This window comes from Erpetoichthys calabaricus, chromosome 18 (genome assembly GCF_900747795.2).
Source record: "Erpetoichthys calabaricus chromosome 18, fErpCal1.3, whole genome shotgun sequence".
Classification (NCBI taxonomy): domain Eukaryota; kingdom Metazoa; phylum Chordata; class Cladistia; order Polypteriformes; family Polypteridae; genus Erpetoichthys; species Erpetoichthys calabaricus.
In genome coordinates this window covers 30621589-30645480 of record NC_041411.2, presented here as the reverse complement: position 1 = coordinate 30645480, position 23892 = coordinate 30621589, and the positions used below count along the sequence as shown (strand labels likewise).

At 38.7% G+C, this 23892-nt stretch overlaps 1 protein-coding gene across 4 annotated transcripts in view; it reads left to right on the top strand.

Moving 5' to 3' along the window:
* The window catches only part of cacna2d3a (calcium channel, voltage-dependent, alpha 2/delta subunit 3a), a 624026-nt gene that overhangs the window by 271917 nt on the left and 328217 nt on the right, over nucleotides 1-23892 (top strand). The window lies entirely within an intron of this gene.

The window sequence follows — 23892 nt, the reverse complement described above, 5'->3', positions numbered from 1 at the left end:
AATCACTAATTTTTGTTTTCTCCTTATTTAGTTTTAGAAAATTACTATTCATTCATTCAGAAACACAAGCAAGACATTGTGTCAGTGAGACAAGAGAGTCAGGGTCATCAGGCGCTATTGATAAATACAGTTGTGTGTCATCAGCATAGCTGTGGTAGCTCACGTTATGACTTGAGATAATCTGACCTCATGGAAGCATGGAAACTGAAAAGAGCAGTGGACCCAGGAGAGATCCTTGTGGGACACCATATAGAATATTGTGTGTCTTTGAAGTATAATTATCACAACTAGCAAGGAATTTTCTACCTGTTAAGTAAGACTTAAACCAATTTAAAACACTGCCAGAGAGGCCCACCCACTGACTAAGGCGATTTCTAAGAATATTGTGATCAATGGTATCATGTGAATTTCCCATTGGGATTAATAAAGTATCTATCTATCTATCTATCTATCTATCTATCTATCTATCTATCTATCTATCTATCTATCTATCTATCTATCTATCTATCTATCTATCTATCTATCTATCTATCTATCTATCTATCTATCTATCTATCTATCTATCTATCTATCTATCTATCTATCTATCTATCGCAGCACTCAGATCTAGGAGGATGAGAACAGATAATCGGTCTGTGTCTGCATTTACCCACAAGTCATTTACTACTTTAACCAATGCAGTTTCTGTACTGTGATTTGTTCTAAAACCTGACTGAATCTTGTCAAGAACAGACTGTTTATTCAAGTGATCATTTAGCTGCGTAATGACTGCCTTTTCTAGGATTTTACTTAAGAAAGGCAGGTTAGAAATATGTCTAAACTTTTCAAAAACAGAGGAGTCGAGATTATTTTTCTTGAGCAGGGGTTTGACTACAGCAGTCTTAAGACAGTCTGGGAAGACCCACATATCTAATGATGAATTTACTATGTCAAGAACACTCTCAGTTAGCACTCCAGATACTTCTTTGAAAAAACTTGTTGGTATTGGGTCAAGGACGCAGGTGGAGGGTTTCAGTTGAGAGATTATTCTATATAAATCAGAATAATGAGAAGTTAAGCAAAATGACAGCCTTTATTGGATATCTAAAAAGATATGCAAGCTTTTGAGGCAACTCAGGCCCCATCTTCAGGTAAGATGTAACAGGACTAATATACTGTATTCTCACTGAATTATGAAGGGTTTTGAGAAGAACATAAAGTAAATCATTATATACATGCATTGTAAATGTTGCTTCTTAATCTCTAAGATCATTTTTGGGAAACACACCGCTTTTTTGTTTTTCCTTTGATTTTTTTTTCAATATTAACTTCCTATATACCCACATCTTTTGAGACTAATTTATTTGTTCATTAAATTTAGTATTATTAAAACTATGTCAGTCGCTAAAAAGCTATGCTGATTGTGGGTATTGCACATTATGGCATATGAATTTTTGCTGTGAAATTTCATATGCAGTCTCGTGTACTGGTGTAGTACTATCCTGAAACAATCCTATTTTTAACTGTCATTACTTCAGTAAGCACAATGTTTGCTGAATGGAAAGGTAAGACCGTGTCTTCCTGATAGCAAGCCAGGTTTCCATCTCTACTGGTTCATGGCATTTATGTTATGCATAATTCATACCAATATTCAGTACACATTATATTTATATTCTGTTCTCTCTCTCAGACTTTATCATTATCATAAATGTTTATGCTTTTGATTGCCACTACCGCATGTTTTCAGACTTCTAGTTCATCATCAATAGGTTAAGGGTAATACTTTAGTTTAGGTTGTCCAAAAATTCACTTATTACTCCTTTACTCTTATATAACAAGACCTAAACAAAGGCTTCTTTTGGTGTTAATAACACCAAAGCATCAGTAAAGTGCTTTTTGATTTGCTGGTACAATTAGTTTTGAATGTACAGTAACATTTTTAAATGTCTTATAATGAAGTATGCTATATCAGGAGACAGATATCTCACTTAAGCTACTTTGGACCTCTCTAAAGTGAAATTATTTTAGTAGGCCACATCGCACAGATGAATAAGCACTTTACTTATGCTATGTAAGAATTATGAAAACCAAAAGAAGCCTTTGTAAAGGACTTGGTACATAAGAATAAATGAGTCTTTTTGCAGTACCTGAACTAAAGTGATACCAGTATAAGTTATCATGAAGCCTGTTTGTTGAGTTATTATGAAGCCCATTTTGTCCACCCTGGCTCATAGCTGTCAAATTCAGAAAATCTAAAAAGCTGTCATACTTAAGAGAATGATATTTGGCTTTTCTTATATACCGTATAAACATGCATAGAAGTGTGTGTTTCTTGTGCAGGAATCCATGGTTTCTAGGTGCCCGGGCTTTTTAAACTTCAGGCTTACACGGCTAGTATTAATATACAGTATTGGCTTTTCACTGCCAGACATGGCCCTTTGTTCCACATTGCACTGAGCACTTTTGTGTTTATTCAATGAAGTTCTCAAACTTTCATGCTACATTAATCCACATCAAATATCACAACCTGTAATGCCACACATTTTACCTCTCACTCCGCCTTAAAGTAAACTGCTAGCTTGTGGATTTTTATCTTGTTACTATACTTGTTGTACAACTCTTTTTATAAAACTTCAATCAAACTATCAATAGGGGATTTTAAGTTTAGGATGGTTTCGCAACTCACATTATTATGCCAGTGCAGAAAATGGATATCAACAATACAATACAATGCAATACAGTTTATTTTTGTATCGCCCAAAATCACACAGGAAGTGCCGCAATGGGCTTTAACAGGCCCTACCTCTTGACAGCCCCCCAGCCTTGACTCTCTAAGAAGACAAGGAAAAACTCCCAAAAAAAACCTAGTAGGGAAAAATGGAAGAAACCTTGGGAAAGGCAGTTCAAAGAGAGACCCCTTTCCAGGTAGGTTGGGCGTGCAGTGGGTGTCAAAAAGAAGGAGGTCAATACAATACAATACACAGAACAGAACAAATCCTCAATAAAAAATAAAAAATAAACATTTTTTAGAAGTACGGAGCAGAATTTAACAGTAGATGATATCACATAATAAGATTTGGATAATTTTAGACTCCTGGACACCTCATCCATGAAGCTGCCTCCCCCATTTGGCCATTCCATGGCTGAAACAGTGTTGGGCCAGCCAATCCGATGAAAGGACCCCTCTTTCTCACGATTCCTGCGATCCTCCATCAGGGATGACTTTACCTTAGGCAGAATAAATTCAAGTTCTTTTCCTGTACCACATACTCTGGAAGATATGAAGTCTGGATGGAAAGATGTAATTTTCCATTAGGATGTTACAAAGAAGACAACCAAGTAGATATCAAGGGTATCTTATGCTCCTGATTATGAAAGAGTGAGGCAATGGAGTGCTAAGCAATGATCAATAGGCTGCTAAATTCCCACATATAAGTTACCTCAGTGGTAAAGTCTCAACATTGTATAGGATCTCTTTAAAAATAAGTGATCTGTCAGGACCTGAGGCCTGGAATCAGTCAACAATAAAATTCTGTCAAAATAAAATTTTGTCATAACAAAAATAACATTCGCTTTACTGCGTTTATTTAAATAACAGGGAATAGGAGAAGAAAACATAAGGAAATATTTGTTTTCTGGCTGAAAGCATCTACTGATGTTGACAATAGCTTCAACAAAACAGCCCTCCGTTAATAAGACTGGATACAGTCTATTTTCTAGATTTTTTAAAATATAATATAACCTTTCATACATCTCAAAACTCATTCCAGTCTTTCCTGAAGTCTGTTCTATTTTTGTGTTATAGACATAAATGAAAAAATAAATTTAAGGGATTGTAATAAAAAAGTCCAATAGCAGAATCCCTATCAGTTATTGTAATCTTTCTGATAGGACTTACTGTGGAATTTCATTATGAAACTAGATTTGGATTTTAATGATGAAATTCAGGTTTTTTTTACTGTGAGCCACATCAAGGAATAAGACTTGTTGGCATTTGGCTGTTTTATCAGTCCTGTGGCAGACAATGTATACCCTTCGTCTCATTTAACCTGGGACAGATTTACTATCTGCTAAGAATTTCCTTTCAGGGTTCGTATGTCCACGACTCTACTGGCACCCGTTTGTTTCCCGTGTCTTTATATATTTACACATTTGCCTTTGGATTCTGTCTTCTGTAATGAATGTTAAATATTTTTTGACTATTGATATCCATTTTAATTCACAAATCACACAAAACATCAAAAAAGCGTTCTAGGCAAGGCATAGAGCATCCTTGTTGCTTAATGGAAGAAACGCATTCTGAAATGGTTTAAATAATTTGGACCTTGTTACTAGAGCCATAATTGTTTGTTTCATTATTACGCAAAGGAACTGCATCCTGCTAATGTTCCCTCCATGACCAGAATGATTTCAAAGGGGCCACAGAAAACAAAAAAATGTGTTCATTTAATTTAGAAAATGCAGAGCAGGGAACTACTGGTAAGTTAAAAAAAGAAACCCTCTAACCCCCTGGCTGTCTCATTAGATCTACATTCACAAGTTGGTGAACCTTTGACTTCTAGGTGAGGTGGTGTGCCTTCTTCCCCACCTTTCATATAGTCTGCCTTCTCTTTAAACGCTTCCTCTCATTATTCTGCATTTATCACAACCAATGTTCCCTCTAAGCTAAGCGCATGAGCGATCGCTCACACGAATTGAGAGTGTCGCTCATACTTCCCGCACGTTCGCTCATTCCCACGGCGTCGCTCATACTTATCGCACGATCGCTTACTCCAACCGTCGGAGTTGGTGTTCATAAATTTTTGGCTTAAACAAAATGTCGCTCATAAACAATGTTTTTTGCTCACTATAATGCTACTCCTTAGAGGGAACATTGATCACAACCCTAGTGTTTTCTGCATGCAAAAGCATTCACTCCAACTCTGCTCTTATTTCCACAACCAATGCAATATCTTACCTAAGGTCACTATAAACCCTAGAACGAGTTTTGAGATAATAGATGCCAATTCTTTGGCTACAGTGACACCAAGATAGAGCTCACTGTAGTAGCCCTTTTGTCTCTAAATACCTGACCTTTAAGCTGACCTAAAAGGATGGTTTCCAAGAAAATTTCCCCATTTAATTTAGAGGAAACATGGTCCCATTACTCAAAATCATGGACCGTGTACTGCTCCTTAGCAGGTAGGCAGAAAATACCACTATCCTTTGTCACACTTTTAAATGAGCAACATGGCTCCAGATTCCACATCTTCCCACCTACCAAATGACAAACAAATAGCGTGTGGTGTATTGCTAGTCTTTCATGGCCTCCCTCTTTATCTAAGCATAGTTGCAGGTGACTGTGGCATCTCCTGGATAGCTTTGTTGTTACCATCTTGGGGTACCATCAAGGTATAACTTTCTTTCTCATTTCATTTTCCTTGAACTGGTGCCACAAGATGTTTCCTTTCGGGAGCACCACCCATAGCAGGGATTGCTATGCCATTATGGTCCATTATTTATCAGTCTATACTGTATTTTGACTTGAATAATCAAATTAAATTAGGTTGCCCATTAAAGAAATTAAATAAGGGCTTAAAAAAAGGAAATTCAAAAAGTCCAATATACTCTGACTTCTTTAGTTTAGAAATTACCATTGTTAAATTTTATACTTGTTACGATGACCAATTTTCCGTGGAAGATATTATACACATCAATACACCTATTGGTGACGAGAATTCAAATCATGTACAGGCTAGTTTACTACAATTGTCAAATTACTAGTATATATAAAGTGCCTTTCAGAGTGGCCAATTTATCAGCACACAGCATTATATTAAAGTAAGTAAGTAACACAAATGCAGACATATTTAAGGTTTGGACTTTTAAACACCACTTTTCCACTTCCGTGGTCACCCTGATGCTCTGAGTGACTTTTTAAGAGTCTGGCCTAGCTTCTCTATGCTCCATCTATAAAAGAATATTTGTGAACAATTTCGGTACAACAGTAGAATGCTTGTAGAAATGTGCTTTATAAAATAATGGTGGCTTTATGTGCATTATGTTAAAATATTCTCAATAATGCTTCTCCTGCCCTTAACCAATTTGTATTTTACGTTGTGCCTTTATCTGGGTATGCATTTTAAAAGCATGCAAAAAAGAAATTACAGTATGGATAAAAGCATCTGCTAAATGAGCAAATGTAAATGTAAAATGCAAAACCCATGTAATGCAATCCATAATTTTCCTAACACAGTGATAAAAAATATAAATAACACAAGACATAACTAAAAATGAAAACCTTGAGTTTGTTTGTGGGATCTGCCTGTAGCCACGCACACGCACGCACACACACACAATTTGTACCAAGTATAGCCATTTGCACCACACTGCCGCTGCAAGTTCTGCTTTCTTTTTGTCACTAGCCCTTCCGCAATTACTGCAAAATATATGCTGAATTCTAAGCAATAAAGTGAAGACGATCTGAAATGCCCCGTCTTCTGCCCTTAATCCAGTGGGAATAACCTTCACCTACTGCAGAGAACTTTATTTGATGCATTAATGCTTTGAATTTGAAGGTCAGTGGAAGCACGGGCTGATGCAAAAAAAAAAAAAAACAGACGGAGAGAGTCAAAAATACTTTTGCCATGAATAATTCAAAATGGTAAGGCAAATGATTTAAATACATGCTTTAGTGGGGCTATAACGCTTAGTTTTATGGGTAGCAAACTGAATGACTGAATGAAAAGATTGCAGAATTCTAAGAGTCTGCTGCCTGCTCAGATTACTGGAAAGTTTGGACTCCATTGCATGGGAAACCTAAATGGAATTAAAAATTAATCCTTACTAAAAAAGCAGCGTCTCTGCAGTACTTCACTTCTTAATCTGAATAAATGAACAATATAGGGAGGTAGAGGCAGAATTGTTGTCCTACAGCATTTGAACCCCCTCTTTGCATTGTTTATTTTTTTTCCTGAACCTTTTGTACTTATTTTTGTATCTTTTGGTGTACATATAATTTCTGCACTTTGTGAATTTGTCTTCATTTTTGCAACACCACCATGTGCTCTGCTTTTTGGATTGTCAACACCATTTAGAGCATCTCCTTGCATGGCTTTGGCTGTGTTGTTTATGACTGCTTAAAGCCAGAAAGAGCCATTTTCACAGCTTCACTTTTCTCATCAGAGTTTTTAAACGTGGACTGATGTTTAGTTTGATCATGTCTTTGTGTACTTGACTTATAACACATAACACTTTCCCAGCATAACGCACACACATCATGATCCTTTTGTTGTACAAATCCATATTCATTCATCCAAGAGTCTTGAAAACAGTGAACATCAAGTTTTTGTCTTTAATGAGTCATTTTAGGGCAGTATATTACTTAATAATAACAAGAGGTTTGTTTTAACATACCACAGCCTGCACTGAATATATGGTTTTCCATTTACACGTGAGTCACATACGCAAAACGTAGGTGACGGCGCGAACATGTCCGCTGTAATTAAAATATTATTCTTTACTCTATTTCAATTCAATCAGGGTGCCATTTAAAATCGTATGTTGATATACTGTGTCTATGCAGGGAGGCATGTACTGTATACATCTTGCTGATTAAAATGAATGAACTCTGTTGACCTATACTCTTCTGTTCACTGTGTCCTCTGGCTTCAAATTTCTTTTAGGATCCCTTCAGCATCACCAGAGAAGAAATGCCTTTTTTAACAACGAATAAGCCATTTTGTTACATACAATGGATTCAGAATACATTCAGACTGCTTCACTTTCGGCACATTTCAATCTGTTGCATGTTTAATTTTAATTGGATAAATTTGAATTTTTTTGCTCATTTGGAAAAGGTTTTCAGATTTAATATAAAAAATAGAATTTTCCTCATATAAGTATTAAGACCCTATAATTCAATACTTTGTAGAAGCTGATTTGGCAGTGATTACAGCTTTTCGTCTTCTTCGGTGAGTTTCTATAGGCCTTGCACAAATCAACTTGGGCAGTGTTTCCAGTTCTTCGTGGCAGATCCTTTTAAGCTCTGCTAGGTTGGATGGAACCCATCTATATTTTGCCATCTTCAAATCTCTCCACAGATATTCTGTGGAGTTTAAGTCTGGGCTTTGGCTGGGCACTCAAAGATAGTCAGAGACTTGTCCCAAACAGACTTCAGCACTATCTTGGAAATATGCTTCAGGTCAATGTCGTGGTGGGGTAGGCAACGCTCTGCAATCAGCAGATGCTCCCAACCTAACCTAACCTAAATGTCATGCTTAAAGGTGAACCATCACCTATGGCTGAATTTATCCTTCCCTCAATTCTGATTAATTTCCCTGTCCTTGCAGCTAAGAAGTGCCCCCATAACATGATTTTGCCACCACCTTGCTTGGAATTCCGTCCAAAGAGTTCAATTTTTGTCTCATCGAACCAGGGAATCTTTTTCCTCATGCTCTCAAAGTCCTTTATATAACTTTTACTCAAGAGTGGCTTCCATCTAGCGACTCTACCATAAATGCCCAATTGATGGATTGCTGCTGAGATGGTTGTCCTTCAAACAGGTTATCCCATCTCGGCAGAGGATGTCTAAAGCTCTTTTAGAATGACGATTGGGTTCGTAGTCAACTCCCTAACCAAGGCCCCTCTTGCCCGGTTGATCAGTTTGGTCAGACTGTCAATTCACATAGAGTCCTTCTACTATTTCATAATTATTGAGGCTGATGTTCTTCTGGGATCACTCAAAGCTTTAGCAATTGTTTTGTACCCTTGTGCTGATGTATCACGGGTGTCAGTAAAGAGCTCCTTGGATTATTTGTTAATTGTGGGACCTTATATCCACAGATGTGTGCCTGTCTAAACAATATTCACTCAATTCAGTTTGCTACAGTTGGACTCCACTCAAGTTCTAGACACATCTCAAGGCTAACTAAAGCAAAAAGGTTGCACCTGACCACAATATGGAGGGCTACAGCAAAGGGTCTCAATACTTCTATGAATGAGAGATTTCAGTTTTAAATTTTAATACAAACATCAGAATCTGATTACCCCAAAATTCAGCATTTTTTCCAAATTAAGAATTTCCAAAAAGGCTCTTTTGTTGTTCAGGTTTAATAAGCTAATTTCAAGCTGGATCAGATATGGGAAACAACTGAAATGGTATCAACTGCCAACACAAGGAAGGCATGTCTCCTGTACGCCTCTTTGTGCTGGATTTGTTTGCATAGATGTTTGCTCTGTCTTGTGCAAGAAATAACGCAAAGCCTAAAGTGCAACACAAAGATATCTGCATGGTGTTTCAACTGTACACATAAAACCTGTGGCACTGTAGAGCATGTGGTGCGCATAACAGTCATCTTACATTAACTGAAAAAATTCTGTTCCATTCTAATAGCTCAGTAAAATTGCTTCTTATTTAACTTGAAATTAGAAATGATCAAAATTTCTCCCTAAGTAAAATTCCAAAACCTTTTTTTATTTTAGTTTTATTTTTTTTCTTTAGAATTTGGCAATAGTTCATTAATTCTGCATTAAAATAAACAAACAGGCTTCTGTTAAGCTTTTGATGTCTCAGCATATTGCACACTGAGCTTTTTTCACAAAACTCGCTGAACTGGGTAGGGGAGGGCTGCTGATATTAATTTGTTTTTATTTGATTAGATATGGTACATAAGTATATGGAAGTAGAAATGATTGAATTCTATTTTGTTTTAATTCACTTCAGTGATATTCATACATTTCATAAACTATTAAAAAAGGCTGCAAATTAGGAAGACCGATGGAACAACTATCATTGTCATGGACATTTATATTTAAGTAAAAGAATCTTGTAAAAGATATGGCATTTTTTAATAACTATTATAATAGCATGATTGAAGCAGGTTATATACAGTATACGCAAGGTTTTTGGTAACACGTAAGTGTAAGTATCCATTCTAAGCAGCTATTAATTATAAAACATAATGTAAGGCTTTATAACATGATCGTAAACAAAAATGTCATTAATGTATTTCAAGAGCCTTATTATTGTTAGTGATAGTTTAATATTGCTAAAAGCATAGTTAATAAAATGTTTAGAAATTGTTAATAAATTCTCTATAATTGGTACCTAAACTGCAGAGTGTGGGTTAAAATTTTAGCTGTAGAGTTTCAATATGTTGTAATCTGTTTAGCGCTTCATTTGATACACTAAAACAAGGAGCATTCAATAAGACAAGGAGTGACAAAATTACGAATGTGTGTAATCCACCTTAATAAATGGATAAGTGTCTGTCTATCTGCCTATGTGCCCGTCCAGTTGCTATGTCTCTGTCATTCCATAACACAATTTTTTTTTTTCATAAAATGCATTTCATTTGTCATTTCAACAGACGGTGCATCACTAACACTGCTTTTACAAATCCCATATCAAACTGCATATAACAGAAACATTTGCACTGCGTTGTGCAATGCAAACATTAATTCTTAAAGGTCTACATCGATTACTTAGATTTCAATCTGTCTGGTTAGCACAGCTTGTAATTAATAAAAGAATATCTTGAGCTGTGCAATGTGTCTCACGTGAAACATAGCTGAGCTAGTGATATTTTTAAGATGAGTCAAAAAATGGTAAGCTATAAAGTTATGTTATTTACCAGAACAGTGTTTATTTAGTGAAAAACATTTTTAATGCCTTAATTTGATTTAATTAGCATTTTTTAATCTCTCTACTAAACTCCAAAAGTTCTTAATTCAATTCAGGATTGAACTGTAAGCCAGGAAGCAACCTTTTTATTGTGATTCTTGGCTTTTAAACCTGTATGAAGTTAAGTGAACCACACATGTTTTAGGAAGCATATATTGTATTTGGAAAGAATAGAATTGTAAAAATAGCATGAACCATAGGATTTAGTAAAGGAGAATCTGACAAACATGCCAAACCTTTAAGGAGATATCTAATACTGTGTGGATTGGTGTCATTATTGCTCTGCGTTCAAGTTGCACATTTGTCTTGAAGTGGAGTTCTCTCATTTGGTTTTGATCCATGGCCTTTTCTCTATGCCTTTGGTGTGCTGTGTTCTTCATCATCTCACTCTGGATAGCATGCATGTTGCTGTTCCACATTGTGGGGGAAATTATCATTTGCTGTGGCATAAAGGTTCAGTCACTGAGTCCTGCTTATATATTAAACACTTGGTGAAATAAGCATGCCCTTCACTCAACTCTATCTATCATCTATGGTATCTCATTGTTGATAGACTGTTAGGCAGACATCTTGCACCCAGAAGAAAATCTGAGGGCAACACAGACATTGGAGCAACTATTGAGAATTTAATTTGGTGCACTGGGAAAATTTATCTTGTACTTGCCTGTGTTTGCAATTCAAAAAATGACTAACTGGAGCCATAGCTTTCAAAATTTTTTCCTCATTTAATTTGATAAAGATTTGTGTATATTTTCAAGCGTAAATCTGAAGGTTCAAGCACAAACTTGCTCTATCTGTTAAATAAAATTATTTTTTTCTGTCATCAGCCTCTTACTTTACAATTAAATAACAAGCAAGGAAAAAAATTGCATAGCCATCTCTAGTATAAATTATGTACAGCTAGAAGAGATTCAGCTGCATCAGTTTAAGTCTGCATGAACACTGTGAAGTTAAAATGCTTTCAGAGTAAGTGTAATACCAGAGTGTGGTGTCCAAAGAACAGGCATAGGAAAACCAAAACGGAAGATGACAGATGACCAAGCATTTCATGTGTTTCTGATTTCTCATTTTAGTTGCTCACTTTTATATATTACTTGTCATGGTTAAGCAATCAACTTTACATTAATGGCTCAAAGCAATTCAAATAAGTACTTGTACAATATTTACGGATGCAACACACATGTTAAATGACTTATTTTGTTTAACCACATTCTCATTAAAATGCTGCCCATTACCGGAATGACAGGAGCGCTTGGCTAAGAAGTAACTATCTGTGATTTATATTTATTTCTGTTTCCCTTATTCTGGTTTTTTTTCTATTATTTTTAGCAGTTTTAATTTATTACACTAAAGTAAGCCATACCTATTTCTGGTATATGTTCCACAATATGAGATATTATGAAGAGAACATACTTTTGCAAGTTATGTGTGCTTATCTTAAAGTAATGCTTTGACAAATCATCTCTCTCTTTCTCTCTCTGTGTATAAATATAAATATAGTTTTACTGTCGAATGATGTAAAGAGTATGCAGCACGTGTTTCGCCCTAATTCTGCGCTCATCAGGTGTACTCACTCACTGCACCCCCTCTCGGGAATCGAACCTCGGACGTCAGCGCTAGAGGCGAAGCCCCAAACGTTGTGCCACGGCGTGTGTTTCGTTCATTTGACAGCATGTAGATCGGGGTAATTACATTCATGGCATTCATACAATCAGATTGTGATTCAGACTACGAATGCCATGAATATATATGTATATATATTGAAAGTAAAAAGTGCGTGGCTTTACGCCAAGTGTAGGTTTTATACATCGCGATTTGAACGTGGAAACGTTCTTACGCAACATTTCTATGCGTACGCACCATTTATACATGAGGCCCCAGGTCTTTTTACATTGCTGAGTTCACCAGTGCTTGTTTTCTTTCTGTTTCTGTACTAAACTGTAGATTTTGCCACTCACAATATTGTAGCAATTTCTCAGATGGGTTTTTTCTGTTTTCGCAGCTTAAGGATGGCTTCTTTCACCTGCATGGAGAGCTCCTTTGACTGCATGTTGTCTGTTCACAGCAAAATCTTCCACATGCAAGCACCACACCTCAAATCAACTCCAGGCCTTTTATCTGCTTAATTGATAATGACATAACGACGGACTTGTCCACACCTGCCCATGAAATAGCCTTTGAGTCAATTGTCCAATTACTTTTGAGCCCCTGAAATGAAGGGACTGTGTTCAAAAAATGCTTTAGTTGCCTCACATTTTTATGTAATTGTTTTGTTCACCCCATTGAATTAAAGCTGAAAGTCTGCTCTTCAACCACATCTGAGTTGTTTCATTTAAAATTCATTGTGGTAATGTACAGAACCAAAATTAGAAAAAAGTTGTCTCTGTCCAAATATTTATGGACCTAACTGTATATAAAATCCAATGCCTGCCTGTCTGTCTGTCCGCTTTTCACGAGAGAACTACTTAATGGATTTAGATCGTTTTTTTTTCTATAATTTGCTTTAACATTCCGGTTGATTTTGAGACCTCTGTCATCACGCTATGTATCATAGTTTGCTTGCGGTACCAATTTATTTGAGCGGGGAGGAGCCCTCCTCACTCACACTCCAGCTTCGGCGCGTGTATCTTACCGCCACTTAGTTAGCAAACGAGAGAACTAGTTAATAGATTTAGATCGTTTTTTTTTTTCTGGAATTTGCTTGAACATTCTGGTTGATTTTGCTACTTCTCTCATCATGCTAAGAATCATAGTTCACTTGCAGGAGCGATATATTCGTGGTAATCCGAGAGAGAGTCTGCGGGCCGAGGTGAGGGGGAAGCAAGACTTCAGGAGTGGGGAGCCAGGCAGGGTCCTCCTCACTCGCCCTTTTCAGTAACACACGGGCAGAGCCGTGGAAAATGGCTAGTGTATTATAAGGCAGAAAAATGTACTTAGAGTATCAACTGTTACCAGCCATTTGCTTTTTGATTGATCATTTTAAGGGTTTCAAAAGAAGTGATAAACTTCATTTTTTATATTGTGACAGATGGCCGGGGCCCATGCCTGGCTGGGATGCCCCTTCACCACATCTGCCAGGGGGACAAGGCTGGGAAGCCCAGTATCTTCCCCTGGACTCTAGATGGCAGCACCCCTGGGTTGCAGCTGTGCCTCTGACTCCCCCAGGGCTTCATGGGGGTTGGAGTTCTGTGCAGCTCTGTGGGGTTCTGCAGGCGCTGCCAGGGGGTGCTGCAACAGGAGTGGCTGGCCCCTTTTGGGCACTGGTTTCGCCTTACCCGGAAGTGCAGCCGGATGTTAGCAATCAAGCACCTGGAGCACTTCCGGGTGCCTGATAAAAGGGAGCCAGCAACCACCACTCAGCGGGCAGAGTCTGGTGGAGGTGGACAAAGCTTGCTGAGGAGGGGGAGTAGTGGTGGTGGAAGACAGAAGAGAAAGAGTACTTAGTGTACTGCGCTTTATTTGGGACTGTGTTGTGGCTGGAGGGATTACGGGGAAGACGTGTGCCCACAGGGGAATAAAATAAAACAGTTTATTTTATTGTACATGTGCCTCCGTGTCAATCTGTTTCTGGTCAGCCGCTATATAGCGTCAAGCTTACAATATACTGTATGTTTTTTAAAAGAATTGTCCTTTTCCATATGTGAAAATATTTCTTATTTCTATTAAATTGTGCAGTGGCACCCTGTCCTGGCCTGTTTTGTACCTGGCGGTGCTCAGATAAGCTCTGGCTCCCCAACCCTGGATTAAGGAGAGTCCTTGTAAACCTACAGGGTGTTATTGCTTAACACAAGAAAATGTAATTTATTTGAATCAATTAATCCTTAAACTAAAGAAAAAAAGCAGTTGTCAAGTGTTTCTTTGTGTTAAATGCTATTAATTTAGTCTCTGACTATTGTTTTGCTTTTCCTGTTTACAATGATTTACTTTCTTTATTTCTTGATTTTTACTGGTCGACAATTTACTTGAGATTGCTTTAATTTCTCCGGCAATGTTTTTCTGTATTCCCTATTTTTCTATTTTCTTTTTTTTCTCACCTAATTCATCAGCACCCGCTGATTACCTGCTGTGCATATGTGTGAATGCTATCCTACTGTATCATTTACCACTGCTGATTTATGCTTGTTGAAGTATGTGAATACGTGTCTGCTTTCATTGCATTTCAAATTCATCAACATAAGTTTTATTTATATGCCGCTTTAATGAGTTCACCATTACTGGCTTATGAGCGCTTGATTTCCGCTTAATATAGTTCAGGTTTTTAGGGGCCCGGAACCCATCTAGGCAGCACTGTGAACAAGGCAACAAGCAGTCCTGGACAAGGCACCAGTGCATTGCAGGGCCCACTCACACATGGGCTACTGTTGAATTGCCAGTTAACCTAAACTGCCTGTCTGGGGATGTTGAAATATCAGACTACGCTCTTCTTCTTTATCCCATCTGGCAAATTCCAAACATGCCTTTCAAAACTATTCATTTCTTTGACTCACCAATGTTTTGATTCATGCCTGATATTTTGAGTTTTTGTGTTTTTTGTTTCACTTTTTGGTTTTGGTAACTGTTCTGCTGTCTTTCTGATATCATCCATTTGGAGAAACAGCTCACTGTCATGTGTGTGCATTTTGCAGAATGATGAATAGGAAGGAAGCACTTCGACACAACCATCCAGGAAAGCAGCTCACAGCGTAACAGGAGGCTTCTTGAATCTTCACTGTGTGCCTGGTATTGCGATAACGTTATGGAAAGAGTGATAAAACTTGCTGGTTGATTATGTGACAGATATCACAGCTTTTATTCACATGCCATAACATTCTGAAACCTGTTTAATCCAGTACAGAGTTGTGGAGGCCTGGAGTCTATCCCAGTTACACCAGACACAAGACAGGAATTTAGGTTATAATAGGACCCACTCACACAAGCACACACATTTACAGTCATAAAGGGGCATTTAAGATTTGTCAATAAAATTACAAATGGATTACAAAGATACCTTTAGTGTGAGGAAGGAAAAGTAGAATTCTTGGACAAAACCCTCACAGACAGTGGCAGAGGGCACACCTTTCATGCTGCAACTAGACATTGTGGGGTACAGCCCGGACACAGACAGGTAGACATGATGATTTTAACCACACACGTGTTTATTTACAAATAGAAGTGCACAATCCAGTGCCAAAGCACCATTCACCCTTTCAAGTCCTGGCCACAACACAATGCCTTTCTCTATCTCTGGTCCGCCTCCACTCCTCTCCAACACGCTTCGTCTTCTTCCTCCCGACTCTCGCCCTGACTGGAGGGAGGCGGCCCCTTTTATATGCCCCGGATGGGCTCCAGGTGCATCCTCAGGGTCTCCGTAGCCACACCCCTGTATGGCGGAAGCTCCCCTGGTGAAGCCGGAAGTCCACCGGGTGTCCTCAAGTCTCTTCCCCCCAGTACTTCCCGGTGTGGCGGAAGTACTAAGGGCCAACGCTCCCAAGGCATCGGGGCGCCCCCTGGCAGTGACCACTTTCCCCTACAGGGTTGAGCTTCCAAGCTCCGTACCCGTGGTCCCCAAGCCCTCCACCAAGCCCTCCTCCACTCCTCCTGGGCGTCCCGGCCGGGCATGGACGCCCACCGGGCACCACAACATAGTATTTGAACCTTGGTCACGTTACCTCCCTACAGCTTTACTTAAATAGAAAAAAATTGTTCAGTTTATGGGCTAATGTCGAATTGCCAGTTAACCTAAACTTTATTTATCTAAGGATGTTAAAATGTCATTTCTTCCTCATTCCATCTTCTTGCTTTTCAAAACTATTAATTTCTTTGACTCACAAATGTTTTGAATCATTCTTGATATTTTTGACTTAGATTATTGTCTCATGTTTTCAATATTTACCCTTTTGTGCTTCCTGATTACATCTTTTACTGGTTGTGTTCTAGATGAGCTCCATGTCCCAACACCACAACTACTCTTTATACGAATCGAAAGATTTTCTATCTAAGCCTCTTTAAACCTTTCTTGTTTGTTACTGGTTGATATGGATCATTCAGGACTAAAGAATGAACCTGATTCTCCACACCTAAGTCCAGTGAAGAAAGGCCAGAGGACATTGCTGGAGGCTGATAACACTCGGGCAGTTTCGACTGTCGACCAATCGGACCTCGATACAAAAGAAAACAGTAGAGAATCCTTGAGGAATATGATAATTCCAATGCATGTATTTTCTATTAAGAATAAAACTGAAATGTAGTCACACAAAAATCAAAATTAAAAAGTGTGTGTTTTTATTTTTTTTTGTTTGAATAGTCTTTCAAAGTGAGCTACAGTTTAAGCATGTCATATCTCTATTGATAACATATTTCAGATTTTTGGTGCATAACAGCAAAAGGCCATCTCAGCAGTTCTTTTATGCTTAAGTCTTCACATAATAAGCAGACAATATTAGATTTCTAAGGTTACAACTTGGAATGTTTGGGGCAGGCATTCCAAAATATAGGAAGGGACAGGATTATTTAAAGCTTTAAGTACCATTAGTTGCATTTTAAAATCAATTCTAAAGGACAAGGGTAACCAGTGTAATGACGCCAAAACTCGTGAGATGTACCGTATAAATTTGCGAATAAGTTGGGTCTTGAAACCTGAAAAAACGATCATAAAATTAGACCCCGACTTATACACCCGTTCAAAAATACGACACTTAATTTTTTTTGTTTTTTACATCTACTTGCCTCCTCGAATCTCGTACAAGTTTCTCAGATGCATCGAATTTTGTTGCAGCAGCGCAGTTACCAATTTCTTTCACCACTTCAACAACTTTAAATTTAAAACCAGCTTCATATTTTCTTCTGATCGAACGCTCCATTATAGACGAGGGATGCTCTTACGATAAAGGTGTATGAGGGTGAGAGATATAAAAAACACAAATCAGTGCAAACGTTGCTTCAGAATAGTTTGGGTATTACCGTGTGGTCACGTAGGCACAATGCATAGAAAAAAAAGGCAGTGTGCTCCGTGGTGGGCTTCAGCATATGGTAATCTTTTGGACCAATAGCGTAAGTTTTCCGCATTCAACTTATACGACCGACATTATAAAAATACCGGAAACTATACGGTAAAATCAAGCCCCAACTTATCCGTGAGAAGACTTAAATATGAGTATATACTGTAGTTGTCATTTTTTTTCTCTCGTTAGTATTTTTGCTGCTTCTTTCTGAACAGCAACTGAATAACGTTTTTTTATAGGTTGTCCTGTTAGGAGAGAATTACAGTAATCAAGTCAGTTAAACACAAAACCGTAAATTAATTTCTCAGCATCTTGCATTGTCAAAGTGGTCTAACTTTTGCAATGTCCCTTAGATGGAAAAATGTAGTCCTAGTAATCTGGTTAATGTGCGATTTAAAGTTTAGGTCAGTTTATACAATTGCATGTAATTTTTTTACTTCAGTCTTGACTTTTAATGTTTACCGTTCATTTATTTCTAATGCCCTCATTATTTCTATTTTTACTGACCACTAAGAATTACATTTTTACTTTATTTAGCTTAAGGAGGTTACTACTCACCCATTCAAAAATACAAGCAAGATATTGATTCAGAGAGCTTGAAGTATCAGGGTCACCAGGTACTATAGATAAGTAGAGCTACATGTCATCTGCATAATGTGCTTCAAGATAAACATTTTAAAAAGCAGTGGGCTCAAAACAGATTCTTGTATGACATCGTGATACAGTACCATGGACCTCTGAACTACAATCGCCACAACTAACAAAAAATTTTCTCTCCTGTTAGAGAAGACCGAAAACCGCTTAAGATACCACCATAGAGGGCCATCTAACTGGCTGTGAAGATAAATGCCTTAAAACTTCTTCAGTTTTCATTATCAAAACCAATTTTCAGTTATTTTGGCCACCAGCATGTCTTTTATTAAGAATTAAACAGAAAGCAGGAAAAAATCTGTAGAACAGCAATCAATCTAATATTAGGAAGATAAATTACAATTACATGGTAATTTACATCCCCTCCATCACTTACCTTTTATGAGTGACTTTTTACATTATAGTCTTTCTATAACTCAGTCTTGTTACCAGCTCTTCAATTAACACTATGGAAAGCAGACAATCTTGCCCTGATGGATATTTGGAAGGAACTGATATCACACATTAAATAAGTTTCATAGCTGGGAAATTGAAAAAAACAATCTAATCATAAAGGTTGTGATTTGTTACATTTCAGGATATTTTCAGGTACATTTTAGACACTCAAAAATAGTTTTCCAGCATGCAGAGATCCCCCTGCATTTAACAACTGTATTGACTGAATGTGCCTTTAAGTAGTTCTATCATTTTTTGGAAACGAAGGCAATGTGGTGACACACTGCCTCAAGTAGCCTGTTTCCATGATACAGTGATTAGTTTGTAGCTAACCTGCTATTTGTCAGTCATTTTGTGCATGTGAGGTTCAGATGCCCCTGTGGTCAGATTATGTGGAGAGGTCATGAATATACTTGTGTAGTGCTTGATGACAAGGGTCAGCAAAATTTTATCTGAATCATATTCATCACAGACAATAACTGAGGTACTTGTAAGGCTATGACAGAAAAACGGAATAACATCTTTCTGGAAAGTTAATGGCTTTGATTCTTAAACTTAGTAAATGAAAGCAGGGACTAGCAGAGGAATACAGGATTTCTGGACCAAGTGTAATTAATAGGTACTGATTGCAACATTAGTGACCACTTTATTGATGTTGCAGAAATGGACCTAGTCTGAACCAGGACTGCAGTAAGATTTCAGTGGGACAGAACTGGGCAAGGGCCATACGATATCCTGCCCCTGAGTCCATTGGCAGTATCAACGTGAAACGCCATGTTTCAAACATACTGTCACTGACCCAGAAGTAAATCTTACACATAGCAGGAAGTAACTGTGCGATTTAATGTAAAGCTGCTGCTACAGCTTCCGTCACATTACACAACTTCTACTCACTATGGATGTCAAATGTCACGTTTTACCTAAATAACAAGTCCATGCTATGTGCTTCAAGTTCTTTTAGTTTACATGTAGTGGGACATGTCCATTCCAGCCAAAGAAGATGAGGCAAATTTGAAAAATTCTGTAAGTGTCTAGCACAGATATCCAGGTGCAATGCACATGTTAAAAGTAAAAAAGGCAACAATACACATTCCTCTGTATAATCTGTCAGTAACAGTACATTTCAAGTAACCTTAAAAACCTGTTAACTATAGATGAGGACAATAGTGAATACTCTTGCATTGTGTCCAGTACAGCGAAATACCAAGAATACAGTCCAGGTCGCAATTAAAAGAGCTCAGACAAAGAAAGTTATTTAGGATTAGGTAGTAATTCAGCAAAGGAAGGGTGAATACCTTTTGAAGCTTCCATAATAGTATCACATGGCTAACGATAAACTGCAGCTGGTGGTAAACTAGTAGCCATGGGCATGACCAAGGATGGGACATCACAAGACCACAGGTTTGAGAGGTAGATTGAACTGACTATAAGGAGTGAATAGAATGGTTAAGTAAGTTTATCTCTTTCATTTTCATTTTATTGGTCCAAACTACTAGGCTTGTACAGAAACAGGGTGCAATATATATATATATATATATATATTGTGGGGAACAGCCAGGACTCAGACAGGTAGACATGATTTAAAGTCACCACATACGTTTATTTACACTGTTTGCAAAGTTCAACACGCACAAAACCCAGCGCCGCAGCACTAATCACCCTCAGTCCAGGCCCTCAAAACAATGCCTTTTACTCCTCTTCAGGCCGCCTCTTTCCACTCCTCCCGAGCTCTGTCCACTTCCACCCGACTCTAGCCCTCAAATGGAGGGAGGCGGCCCCTTTTATCCACACCCGAATGTACTCCAGGTGTTTTCCTATGAGCTTCCACCGGCACTCTCCAGTGTGGCGGAAGTACCGGCTCTGCACCCAGAAGCACTCCGGGTGTCCCTGCTCCTCTTCCCCCCAGCACTTCCGGGTGTGGTGGAAGTGCTGAGGTCCAGGGCTCCGTAGGCATCGGGGTGCCTCCTGGCGGTGACCACGGGCCCCTACAGGGCTGAGCTTCAAAGCTCTGTACCCGTGGTCCCCAAAGCAACCAGGACGGTCGCCCCCTTGTAGTCTGGATGAGGCGCAAGCCCTCCTTCTGGTCCTCCTGGGCGTCCTGGCTGGGCACCACCCCCAGTTGCGTGCCACAATATATATATATATTTATATATATTATGTATATCTTATATATATATACTGTGAAACCCAGGGAGCGTACAGCCACCCTATCCCCGACACAGACAGGCAGAACACGATTTTGCCACACGGCACTCGGTTTATTTACAGTGCAGAACACAGTGCTCAGAGGGCAAAGCACAACACAGTCCCTTTGCCGCCAGTCCTTCTGCCTCCACTCCTCCTCAAGAGGTTTATCCACTTCCTCCTGACTCAGGCCGTTGAGTGGTGGTGACTGCCTCCTTTTTATAGGGCACCCGGAAGAACTAAGGGTGCCCAACGAGCTTCTTTCAGCAGCACTTCTTGGTGTGGTGGAACTGCTCCAAAATTCTGCCCTGTAAATGTTCGTGCACCCCCTGGTGGTAGCCACGGGTCCAAGCAGGGTTGAGCTTTCATGCTCATAACCCGTGGGCATGCTGGAAACCAAGGGGGCTGCCCTCTGTCGGTCTGGGTGAGAAAGAGTCTTGAAAATACTCTCTTCCCCCGGTTCTTCCATACTCGGGGGTGTCCCGGTCGGGTGAGGGCTCCGGACATCCACCACAATAAATACATACATACATACATACATACATACAGATGCAGGGCTCTGTGAAATACTAAAATGTTGTTTGGTATTTCCCCTGGGGATAAAGCAAAACTAGATACAAGCTCAGTTTGAGGAAATAATTTATTATTATCTTGCCTAAATGTATAGAATATATGAGCTTTCAGGATATTGCAATACAAATCTCATGTCAGCAATCAGGTCCCACTGAAATGTTTTTTAGATTCACATTTCTGATCACCATCATATCATCATCTTTCCTGGTGTCCAACAAGCTTTTTCCAGCAGGACTTCCGGGTGTAGCAGAAGTGCTGCTAAACAGGGCTTGGGTAACATCCTGGCAGTGACCATGTGCCCCAGCAAGGTTGAGCATCCATGCTTCAAAACTGTGGCCCTGCTGTAAGTCAGGGTGGCTGCCCGCTATCGTTCCAGGGGAGATAGTGTCCAGAATAAGCTGTCTCCCCAGGTCCTTCCATTATTGAGGTGTCCTGGCCAGGTAAGGGCCCTGGCAGTCCACCACAATCCGTTTAAAGCTATAACGTTGTAAAGGGTGCAGAAAGAGCACGGGCTCTGAACACTGTCTGAATCCTCTGTAAACCAAGGCTGATCTATAAAGTAAAAGGGAAGGAAGCTCAGATCTCCTATGGAGTTTGCAAGAAGGTATTTAAATGATACTGAAAACATTCGTAAAAACTTAACATCTTGATGTAACTGCAAAGCTTCGTACTGCAATTCAATGTGGGTGGCAGTAGGTGTATGCTATGGGTTAGGTCAGCAAATATTGGTGGAGGAGGGAAGGGGGAGTTGATAAACATGAATAAATAAAGATTTAAAAACTTTTATTAGGTCAAGTGAGGTAAAGCACAAAATTGAAGGTACATAAGGACATGGTTAATCCATTTTAATTCAAAATCATTTGCATTGTATCTGCTGGCATGACACATTTGGATAAGTCTGCACAAACCCTGTTAAAATTTCATATTACAGGAGTGCACTTTAAGTATACATTTATCCGAAAAAGTTATAATTGTAGTTTGTGCCGACTTGCTTCAGGCAAGTATCACAGTTAAAATTTGTAAAACAAAATATTAAGGTTTTCATTTTTTCTGAAAAGTTTGTGGCAGTATTTATGCATTTCCCCATGCAAAGAGTTTAGTTTTAAGATCACCTAAAACAATATTCATGTTTGAAATGTGAGTTACTAGACAAACTATATTTTTCAAATGAATTACTCTTTTAATGTTATTTTTTGTTAAAAATGAACTGCCACAATATTAGATACACGTGTCTTTTTCATGTAATTAACTGATTAGTTATTCTGCATAAGCAATGCTGTGCAAAGAAAGTAAGCAAGCATCTATAGTGTTTGGGTGTGTATAATTCATTGTGAGAATGAGAAATAATAAATATCTGAATCAAACATTGCTGTGAACTTCAAGAGGAGTGAAATTTCAATAGTAGACTCCTTGCAGTTTTTATCATGAGCCATCTATTTTAAATGTCAAGGTTTGGTTGACAACAGGTTATCAATAGAAAAGACTGACAGAGAATCTTCTTCTTCTTCTTTTGGCTGCTCCCTTTAGGGGTTGCCATATCTTTCTGTCCTCTGCATCTTGTTCTGTTACACCCATCACCTGCATGTCCCCTCTCACCACATCCATAAACCTTCTCTTAGGCCTTCCTCTTTTCCTCTTCCCTGGCAGCTCTATCCTTAGCACCTTTCTCTCATTATACCCAGCATCTCTCCTCTACACATGTCCAAACCAACGCAATCTCGCCTCTCTGACTTTGTCTCCCAACCGTCCAACTTGAGCTGACCCTCTAATGTCCTCATTTCTAATCCTGTCCATCCTCGTCACACCCAGTGCAAATCTTAGCATCTTTAACTCTGCTACCTCCAGCTCTGTCTCCCGCTTTCTTGTCAGTGCCACCGTCTCCAACCCATGTAACATAGTTGGTCTCACTACCGTCCTGTAAACCTTCCCTTTCACTCTTGCTGATACCCATCTGTCACAAATTACTCCTGACACTCTTCTCCACCCATTCCACCCTTCCTGCACTCTCTTTTTCACCTCTCTTCCACAAAGACTGACAGAGAATCATGTTTCTAAATTCAGCTTACAGTCTGTAAACTAGCTGTTCAGTTCAACTGTAGCGAGTAAATAAGCATATTAGAACATTCAACACATTTTACTTTGCTAGTGGTGGGTAATGGCAGCCAATGACCAACTAAGACCCACTAGAGTCGGCAAAAAGCTACAAGATCTTCTTGTTTTGTTTTCTGATGAAACATGGAGGTAAATGTAGGGATGGCAGTGTAATGCTACTGTGGTGTGTTTTCATAGGATACGTTGTGTTTTGTGATATAATCATAGCAGCATGTAGTGTTCGGTACGTCCTTTCAGCTGTAACATACCTATCTGGATATGGCTTTTTTACGTAAGGTAACAGTCGATGCAACAATGCTAGGAAAGTGGTTCCCC